Genomic DNA, 9,615 nt, shown 5'->3' on the forward strand with positions numbered 1-9,615 from the left:
AACAGGCTCTTTCCAATTGTTTCCAATTTGACAGGAAAAGGTGGATCTTCAGCCCTGGGTCCCACTTGACCCAGCCCAGTGACTGAATAGTCAACAGCTTGAGCCAAAGAAAAGCCCTCTTGGGATATCTCCTCCCTACAACTGCCCTCTCCACAAACCATCCTACTCTCACCTTCCTACAATGTCTGTGTCACTCTTGGGCCGTGTCATACCTCTGCTCTGTTTTTGTTGCAGAATAGATTTACTGAGGCATTGAACCCATTGTTTATTGTTTAAAAATTTATAAAGGAATACCAGAATGTGCAGCCATCCAGAGGTCTCTTGGATGATTATTTTAGTCGGAATGTTGGTACTCTATTCCAATCAGTACTGCTTATTGCAATCTGTCAAATCTGGTAATAGGAATAATTGTCTCATTCTTTACTGATATGACTGTTAATTAGTCATGTACGATTAATTTTAACATTTACTCTTTGTCAATGTGATAACCAAAGCTCTAATCATAATTGTTGAACTACAATATTTCTAACCTCTGTTCAGTAAGTACAACGTGCATGCACTGAATATAGTTCATGCTAAGTGGGAAGAGTTTATATGGGTTAAGGTCAAGACTTTGCCCTCTGGATCAATGAGCAGAGAGTCAAGAGCACAGAAACAGGCTCATTGGCCTCACTCATCCATGCTGACCAAGGTGTCTATCCCTGCTAGTCCCTGAGTTTGGCCCATATATCTCTAATCCTTTCCTGTCCATGTACCTGTCTAAATGTCTTTTGAACCTTGAGAAACAAAGGACACAAGACGCTGGAGGAACTCAGCGGGCCAGGCAGCTGTGGGCGTCAGTGGCTTTGTAGAAGATGTCAGTGGATAAAGAATCTCCTGAGATGGAGAAGGAGAGATCAAGAGAGGGGGTATCAGAGGTAGTCCAAGTGAATTGGAGAGCTGGGTGAAAACCAGTGGCAACATTTATGAAACCATCGAGTTCTGCACAGGTACAAGCGGTTGCAGCAATGCAGTCGTCGATATAGCGGAGAAAGAGTTGAGGAATGGGGCCGGAGTAGGCTTGAAACAGAGACTTTTCAGCATAGCCAATGAAGAGGCAGGCATAGTCCATGTGAATGCCCATGGCTACACCTTTGGTCTGCCGAAAGTGAGAGGAATTGAAAGAGAAGTTGTTTAGAGTGAGGACAAGCTCAGCCAGGCGGTGGAGAGTGTTAGTGGAAGGGGACTGGTTCTGTCTCTGGTCAAGAAAGAAGTGGACGGCAGTGAAGCCGTCATGATGGGGACACCTCGTCTCCTCCCCTCACGGGGCATCTGCCTCCATACCTGTGACCCATCCCCTGGTGGATCTGCTCTCCCCTCCTCCCTTACATCTTCCTATCACTATCTCTTACCTGCATCTACCTATCACCACCCTGTGCCCACCCCACCTCCTCTCTTTTGTCCACCCATCACTGCTCTGCTTTTCCCTCCTATATATTGGGTTTCCCCTTTTCCTATCTTCAGCCCTGACCTGAAACATTGACGGCCTGCTTTTCTCCACAGATGCTGCCTGGACTGCTGAGTTCCTCCAGAATCTTGTTGTTTTATCACCTTTTGTTAGTGTAGCTGCCTCCACAACTCCCCCCGGCAGCTTGTTCCACATCCCCATTCCTCTCAGGTCCCTTTTAAATCTTTCCCCTCTCACTTGAAACCTGCGTATGCCTTCCAGTTTTAGACTCCCCTACCCTGGGTAAAGGGCTGTGACCATTCACCTTATCTATGCCCCTCATGATTTTACAAACCTCGACAAGGTCACCCCACAGCCTGCTACGCTCCAAGCAAAACAGTCCCAACCAATCCAATTATAAAGGCATCGAGTCTTACAGCATAGAAAGTCTCTCCTTACAACTCCTTATAACTCAAGCCCTGACACTATCCTTGTGAATCTCTTCTACACTCCTTCCAGCTTAATGACACCCTTCCTATAGCTGGGCAGCCAGAACTGCACATGTTACTCCAAGTGTGGTCTCACCAATGACTTGTAATAACTTTCCCATGAACTAGAAATAAATTCATGCTTTGAACTATAGAGATTAATTTTTTTTGTTCTGTATCAACGATGGAATCTGGAATTGCCAGTCTATTGTTTTTCCTTCTGTATACACATAGCTTCCGTGAAGACCTGGGAATGCTGTGGGCTATTTCTGACCTCCTTATTGAGTTTCTCTAACTTGGCACAGAGAGTCAGGTTGGTGCCAAGACCAGGCTGATCTCTATAGGTCTCTAATCTCTGGAGACAATATGCGGAGAGCCCATGGGGAAACCCAACATGTTCAATGATGTGGAGGTCCTACTGAATTGGAAGATCTCACCCAATAGGTTTCAACCATTTCTGACTGATTAATGATCGGAATCTAGACATGAGGAGTGCAACCATAAATCCTTGGAGATACTTCCCTGTAATCAGGAGGGAGGGAGTTATAACTCTATAACACTGGTTAGGTGGAGGAATGATGTCGTGGGGAAGGGTTTGGAGGGAGGATAACCACGTTTCTCAGAGGGCCAAGCTAATCCTCCCTTGTGGGGTAGAATTTGTAGTAAGTGGGGATGAAGGGGTGCAGTTTCCTGCTCTTACAGACATACAAGCCACGGTATGAAAGGCACTTGGATTCTGTACTTGCAGTCCAACTACCACCACTCTGTTGGCAAGTTTCCCAAGTTTCATGTTATCCAAACAAAAGCTTCAACTTATGTAATGACTGAGTATCCACTGCCCTCTGGGTTGGGAATTATGATGATTCACAACTGAGTGAAAACAATGCTCCTCGGTTCAGTCCTAAGAGGGGGATCTTGTGATTATGATGGCCCTTGTAGTAATCCCTGGTATAACCTTCTCAAGAATTTTATATTCGTCAGTGAAATCACCTCTCATTCTTCTAAGATCCACAGAATCTAGGTCAATTCAACTCAATCTCTTCCCTCTCATCCTCGGGACTTATCCAGAGATTCTTTGATTTTACCACCTCTGAAGATTGGTTTATTATTGACACATGTACTGAGGAACAGTGAAAAACTTTGTTTTGCATGCCATCCATACAGATCATTTCATTACATCAGTGCATTGAGTTAGTACAAGGGAAAACAATAATAGAATGCAGAATACAGTTACAGAGAATGTACAGTGCAGGCAGACAATAGGTGCAAGGGAATAATGTGAGGTCAAGAGTCCATCTCATCGTACTAGGGGACTGTTCAACATTCTTACAACAGTGGAATGGATAGAAGCTGTCCTTGAGCATGGTGGTACATGCTTTTGGGCTTTTGCATCTTCTGCCCGATTGGAGGGGGGAGAAGAGAGAATGTCCAGGATGGGTGGGGTCTTTGATTATGTTGGCTGCTTTACTGAGGCAGCGAGAAGTGTAGACAGAGTCCATGGAGGGGAGGCTGGTTTCCTTGATGTGCTGAGCTGTGTCCACAACTCTCTGCAGTTTCTTGCAGTCTTGGGCAGAGCAGTTGACACACCAATCCATAATATATCCAGATAGGATGCTTTCTATGGTGCATCGATAAAAACTGGTGAGGGTCAAAAGTACAGGCAGTCCCCAGGTTATGGAAAGGTTCTGTTCCTGAGAATGGTTCATAAGCCGAATTGTATGTAAGTCAGAAATGTCTGTTTTCTACAGCTACCCACATCATCTCACTTTGCATACACTTGCTATAGTGCTTCAATTTCATTGAATAATCACACTACCCATAATTAAACTAATGTATCCAGTCACTAATAAATACCATGAAACATTTTGTTATCATTATTATTATTACTAGCTTGAAAAATGCTTTGGGAGACTTTATGCAAATTCTCCCAAAATTATTTGGGAGAATTTGCATAAAGTCAGATTTCCATAAGCCAGGACATCCGTAACCCAGGGAAGCCCATGTAATCAGAACAGAGGCTTAGTTCAACTATTGAACTTCTTGCTAAAATATTGTGGGGTGGGTTGAGCCACAGTTCAGAATTTTAGCCCAAAGCCAGGACTGATAATTTAATGGAGGACAGAGAGTCTCTCATTTTGAGAATTGTCACTGGATATATGGAGTGAAGTCAAGAAGTGCTGAGCCATCTTTCTGACATCGACCTCAGTCCTGATGCAGGATCTTGACCCAAAATGCCAACCACTCCTTTGCCTCCACAGATGCTGCTTGACCCACTGACTTCCTGCAGCAATTTTTGTTTTACTCCAGATTCCAGTATCTGCAGTCTCTTGTGTCTCCTCTTACTGTAGGAGATACTCTGGATTGTTGGAGCAGGCAGCTGGATACTTTAGGAAGAAGGAAAGGTGACCTGGTGAGGAAAATCTTTGTCAAGGTGGCTGTAGGGAGAGAGTGCTATTGCCTTTGGGTGTAAGTAGCAATGTCAGTGTCACCGAGCACAGTTTTGGTCCCCTTCCTTAAATGAAGGATATACTAGCATTGAAGGCAGCCCAAAAGAGTTTCACCAGGTTAATTCCCATATGAGAGGGTTGTCCTATAAACAGATTGGAGTTTAGAAGAATGAGGGGTGAACTTATTAAGACATATAAGATCCTAAGGTGGCATGACTGGGTAGATGTTGAGATGTTTTTACTAGTGGGACAGTTTCTCACAAGGGGACATAGTTATAGTATTAGGGACCAGTCACTTCAAACTGAGATGCATAGAAATTTCTTCTCACAAAAAGTGGTGAATGCCTGAAATTCTCTGCCCAAGAGGCAGTGGCTAGATCATTAGAAATAGTGGAAGATAGAGGGAGATATGTTTTTGAAAGATCAGAGAATTGAAGGTTATGGGGAACTGGCACAGAAGAGGAGTTGAACCATAGAACCATACAGCACAAAACAGGCCCTTCGGCCCACCATGTTGTGCCGTCCATCAGACCACCCTCACACTACCTAACCCCTTCCTCCCGCATATCCCTCTATCTCACGTTCCTCCATATGCCTATCCAACAAGCTCTTGAACCTGTTCAATGTATCTGCCTCCACCACCACCCCAGGCAGTGCATTCCATGCACGAACCACTCTTTGGGTGAAAAACCTCCCTCTGACATCTCCCCTGAACCTCCCACCCATAACCTTAAAGCCATGACCTCTCATCTTCAGCATTGGTGCCCTGGGAAGGAGGCGCTGACTGTCTACTCTATCTATTCCTCTCAATATTTTATATACCTCTATCATGTCTCCTCTCATCCTCCTCCTTTCCAGTGAATAAAGCCCTAGTACCTTAAGCCTCTCCTTATATTCAATACTCTCCAATCCAGGCAGCATCCTGGTAAATCTCCTCTGCACCCTCTCCAATGCCTCCACATCCTTCCTATAACGAGGCGACCAGAACTGAACACAGTACTCTAAGTGTGGCCTAACTAGAGTTTTGTAAAGCTGCATCATAACCTCGCGGCTCTTAAACTCAATCCCGCGACTTATGCAAGCCAACATCCCATTGACCTTCTTAACTGCTCTTTCCACCTGTGAGGCAACTTTCAATGAACTGTGAATATGAATCCCCAGATCCCTCTGCTCCTCCACACTGCCAAGTACCTTGCCGTTTACCCTGTACTCTGCCCTGGAGTTTGTCCTTCCAAAGTGTACCACCTCACACTTCACTGGATTGAACTCCATCTGCCACTTGTCAGCCCAGCTCTGCATCCTATCAATATCCCTCTGTAAGCTCCGACAGCCCTTCACACTATCCACAACACCGCCTATCTTAGTTTCGTCCGCAAACTTACTAACCCAGCCCTCCACCCCCTCATCTAAGTCATCTATAAATATCACAAAAAGTAGAGGTCCCAGAACCGATCCCTGCGGGACACCACTAGTCACTGCCTTCCAATCCGAGGGCACTCCTTCCACCACAACCCTCTGCTTTCTACATGCAAGCCAATTCCTAATCCACACAGCCAAGCTTCCTTGGATCCCTTGGCCTCTGACCTTCTGAAGAAGCCTACCATGAGGAACCTTATCAAATGCCTTACTAAAATCCATGTAAACCACATCCACCACACTGCCCTCATCAATCTCCCTGGTCACCTCCTCAAAGAACTCTATCAGGCTTGTGAGGCAAGATCTTCCCTTCACAAAGCCATGCTGGCTGTCCCTAATCAGTCCATGATTCTCAAGGTGTTCATAAATCCTATCCCTTAGAATCCTTTCTAACAGCTTACCCACCACAGACGTGATACTCACCGGTCTATAATTCCCTGGCCTATCCCTATTACCTTTTTTGAACGAGGGGACCACATTCGCAACCCTCCAATCCTCCGGCACCACCCCCGTAGACAACGAGGACTCAAAGATCCTTACCAGCGGTTCAGCAATCTCCTCCCTAGCCTCTCGAAGCAGCCTGGGGAAAATCCTGTCAGGCCCCGGAGATTTATCTGTCTTAATATTATTTAACAACTTCAACACATCCTCTTTCTTGATATCAACAACCTCGAGAACATTACCCCTACCAGCACTCCCTTCCGCATCATCAAGACCCCTCTCCCTGGTGAATACCGAAGAGAAGTACTCATTCAGAACTTCTCCCACTTCCGCCGCCTCCAGGCAAATTCTCCCACCTTTGTCCTTAATTGGACCTACCTTCACCCTAGCCATCCTCCTACCCTTCACGTACTTGAAAAAGGCCTTGGGATTTTCCTTAACCCTACTAGCCAAAGCCTTTTCACGTCCCCTTCTAGCTCTCCTCAGCCCTTTCTTAAGTTCCTTCCTCGCTACCCTATATTCCTCACGGGCCCTGTCTGAACCTTGCTGCTTATACCTCACGTATGCTACCTTCTTCTCCCTAACAAGTCATTCCACCTCTCTCGTCACCCACGGTTCCTTCACCATGCCATTCCTTCTCTGCCTCACCGGGATATATTTATCCCTAACATCCTGCATAAGATCCCTGAATATCAACCACCCCATGGTACATTTTCCTTCAAAAAGGACATCCCAATTTACACTCCCAAGTTCTCTCCTTATAGCCTCGTAGTTTGCCCTTCCCCAATTGAAAAACCTCTTGTCCTCTCTGCACCTGTCCCTGTCCATGACAATTTTAAAGGTTATGGACCAATGGTCACTGTCCCCCAAATGCTCACCCACCAATAGATCCTTCACCTGTCCTGGTTCATTTCCTAAAACTAGATCTAACATGGCATTCCCTCTAGTCGGCCTGTCAACATACTGCGTCAGGAATCCCTCCAGGACACACTTAACAAATTCCGTCCCATCTAAACCTTTGGCACTAAGCAGGTTCCAGTCTATATTTGGGAAGTTGAAGTCTCCCATTATAACAACCCTGTTATTTCTGCTTCTCTCCAAACACTGCCTGCCAATCTGCTCCTCTATATCTCTACTGCTACCGGGGGGCCTATAGAATACTCCTAGTAGAGTAACTGCTCCTTTCTTGTTCCTTAACTCCACCCATACGGACTCTAGAGATGATCCTTCTACAACATCCATCTTTTCCACAGCCGTAACAGTGTCAATATAGATCAGTCATGATCATAATGAATAGCGGGGCAGGCTTAAGCGGCTCCTATGTTCTTATGTGAATTTGAGGCATACAATTTGTAATGTTCATTGATCAAATTTAGACAAGTCACTGGGGAATGAGTGATTTAATTAGCCAGTGCTGCTACACAGTCACGGTTAGATGAGAACTGAGGAAATGCTGCATCAGGAAGATGTGCCCTTGAGGCTCAAGAAAAATCTTTGCATGGCTGAAGTCACCAAGAAAATATATAATGTTATAATTTACATTTGTACAGTTGTTTGCTCTGTTCGTTATATTAGGGAGGAAGAACAAGAAATTTGCAATGCAAAAGCAGGTCCTGTCAGTCACTCTGTAACAATTGGTGACCAGATCAAATAATATTCTTCGCTGATTCAGAACCTGCCTCTTGCCTTATTACTTAGGATGATAATGTACAAATGTTTCCAATAAGGTGGAAACTTTGATCAATTGTCAAAGGAATAGATAGGAAAAATGTCATCTGATTCTCCATGTTCATTTAAACTCAGCAGGGCAAACACAATGGATGATGAATTGAATTGTCACATCACAGCAGTGTGATTAAAGCCATCTCAATCCATTCTGTGTGATGAGCTGAACAGTGTTGGTGATTTAAATGGTGTTTTTCATTTTCAACTATTTTTCAGGATTTGCGATCAGAAATGATTCCTTTGTTTCCTTATGGTCAATTTCCTACATAGTTTCTCCAAACAAAACTATAAATATGAGGGCGGTGTATCAGAAATATGCCCTGTATATAGAATATAGAACATAGAACAGATCAGAACAGGCCCTTCGGCCCACAATATTGTGCCGACGTAACTAATCCCTCCTACCTACAGAATGCCCATATCCCTCTATTTTCCTCTCATTCATGTGCCCATCCAAACCCCTCTTAAAAGCCCCCAATGAATTTGCCTCCACCACCGCATTCCAGGCATCCACCACTCCCTGAGTAAAAACGTACCTCTGATGTCTGTTCTGAACCTACCCCCTCTCACCTTAAATGCATAATTTTATGGTGTGAATTTTCAAAATGCCATCTTAAGCATCAGAATGGTTTAGACCTGCAATTTACCACGCACTCTATAACCAATATATCTTTCCAAAGGTGTGACACAAAGAACATTATTTTTACCCCCTGGGATGCGGGTGGTATTCGCAGAGTCAGTACTTATTGCTCATTCCCAGTTGATTATAGGGAGCTGCCTCCTTGAACCACTTCAGTTAATGTGGTGAAGGGACTTCCGTTGTCAGGCAGGCTGGTGACCTGGTGCAGGTTACTTGAGTGAATTCTCTACCCTTAGTGGTGGAGTATTTCTGTAGCTCTGCAGTTCCACCAGAAACCCAACAATATCATTAACAGGAAAACATGCAAAAAAGATTTGCAAGGATAAGATAAGATCTCTTTATTAGTCACATGTACGTCGAAACACACACCTTTTGCATAGAGTGTTCTGGGGGCAGCCCGCAAGTGTCGCCACGCTTCCGGCACCAACATAGCATGCCCACAACTTCCTAACCCATACGTCTTTGGAATGTGGGAGGAAACCGGAGCACCCGGAGGAAACCCACGCAGTCACGGGGAGAACGTACAAACTCCTTACAGACAGTGACCGGAATTGAACCTGGATCACTGGTGCTGTAAAGCAGTACGCTAACTGCTACACTACCGCGCCTGCCCTATGCTACCGTGCCTGCCCTAACAAGGACTACCAGGATGTTACCAGGACTGGAAGGTTTGAGTTAGAAGTGGAGGTGGATAGGCTGGGACATTTTACCCTGGAGCATAGGAGGCTGAGGGATGAACTTATAGAGGTTTATAAAATAATGAGGGACATATACAAGGTGAATAGCCACAGACTTTATTCCAGGGTAGGGGAGTCCAAAACTAGAGGGTTAAAGTGAGACGGGAAAGATCTAAAAGGGACCTGAGGGGCAACTTCTTCACACAGAGGGTGGTGCATATATGGAACGAGCTGCCAGAGGAAGTGGTTGAAACAGGTACATTAACAGCACTTAAAAGGCACTTGGACCGGTACATGGATAGGAAATGTTCAGAGGGATATGGGCCAAACACAGGCAAATGGGACTAGCTTAGGT

The sequence above is a fragment of the Pristis pectinata genome, chromosome 6 (genome assembly GCF_009764475.1).
Source record: "Pristis pectinata isolate sPriPec2 chromosome 6, sPriPec2.1.pri, whole genome shotgun sequence".
NCBI lineage: Eukaryota > Metazoa > Chordata > Chondrichthyes > Rhinopristiformes > Pristidae > Pristis > Pristis pectinata.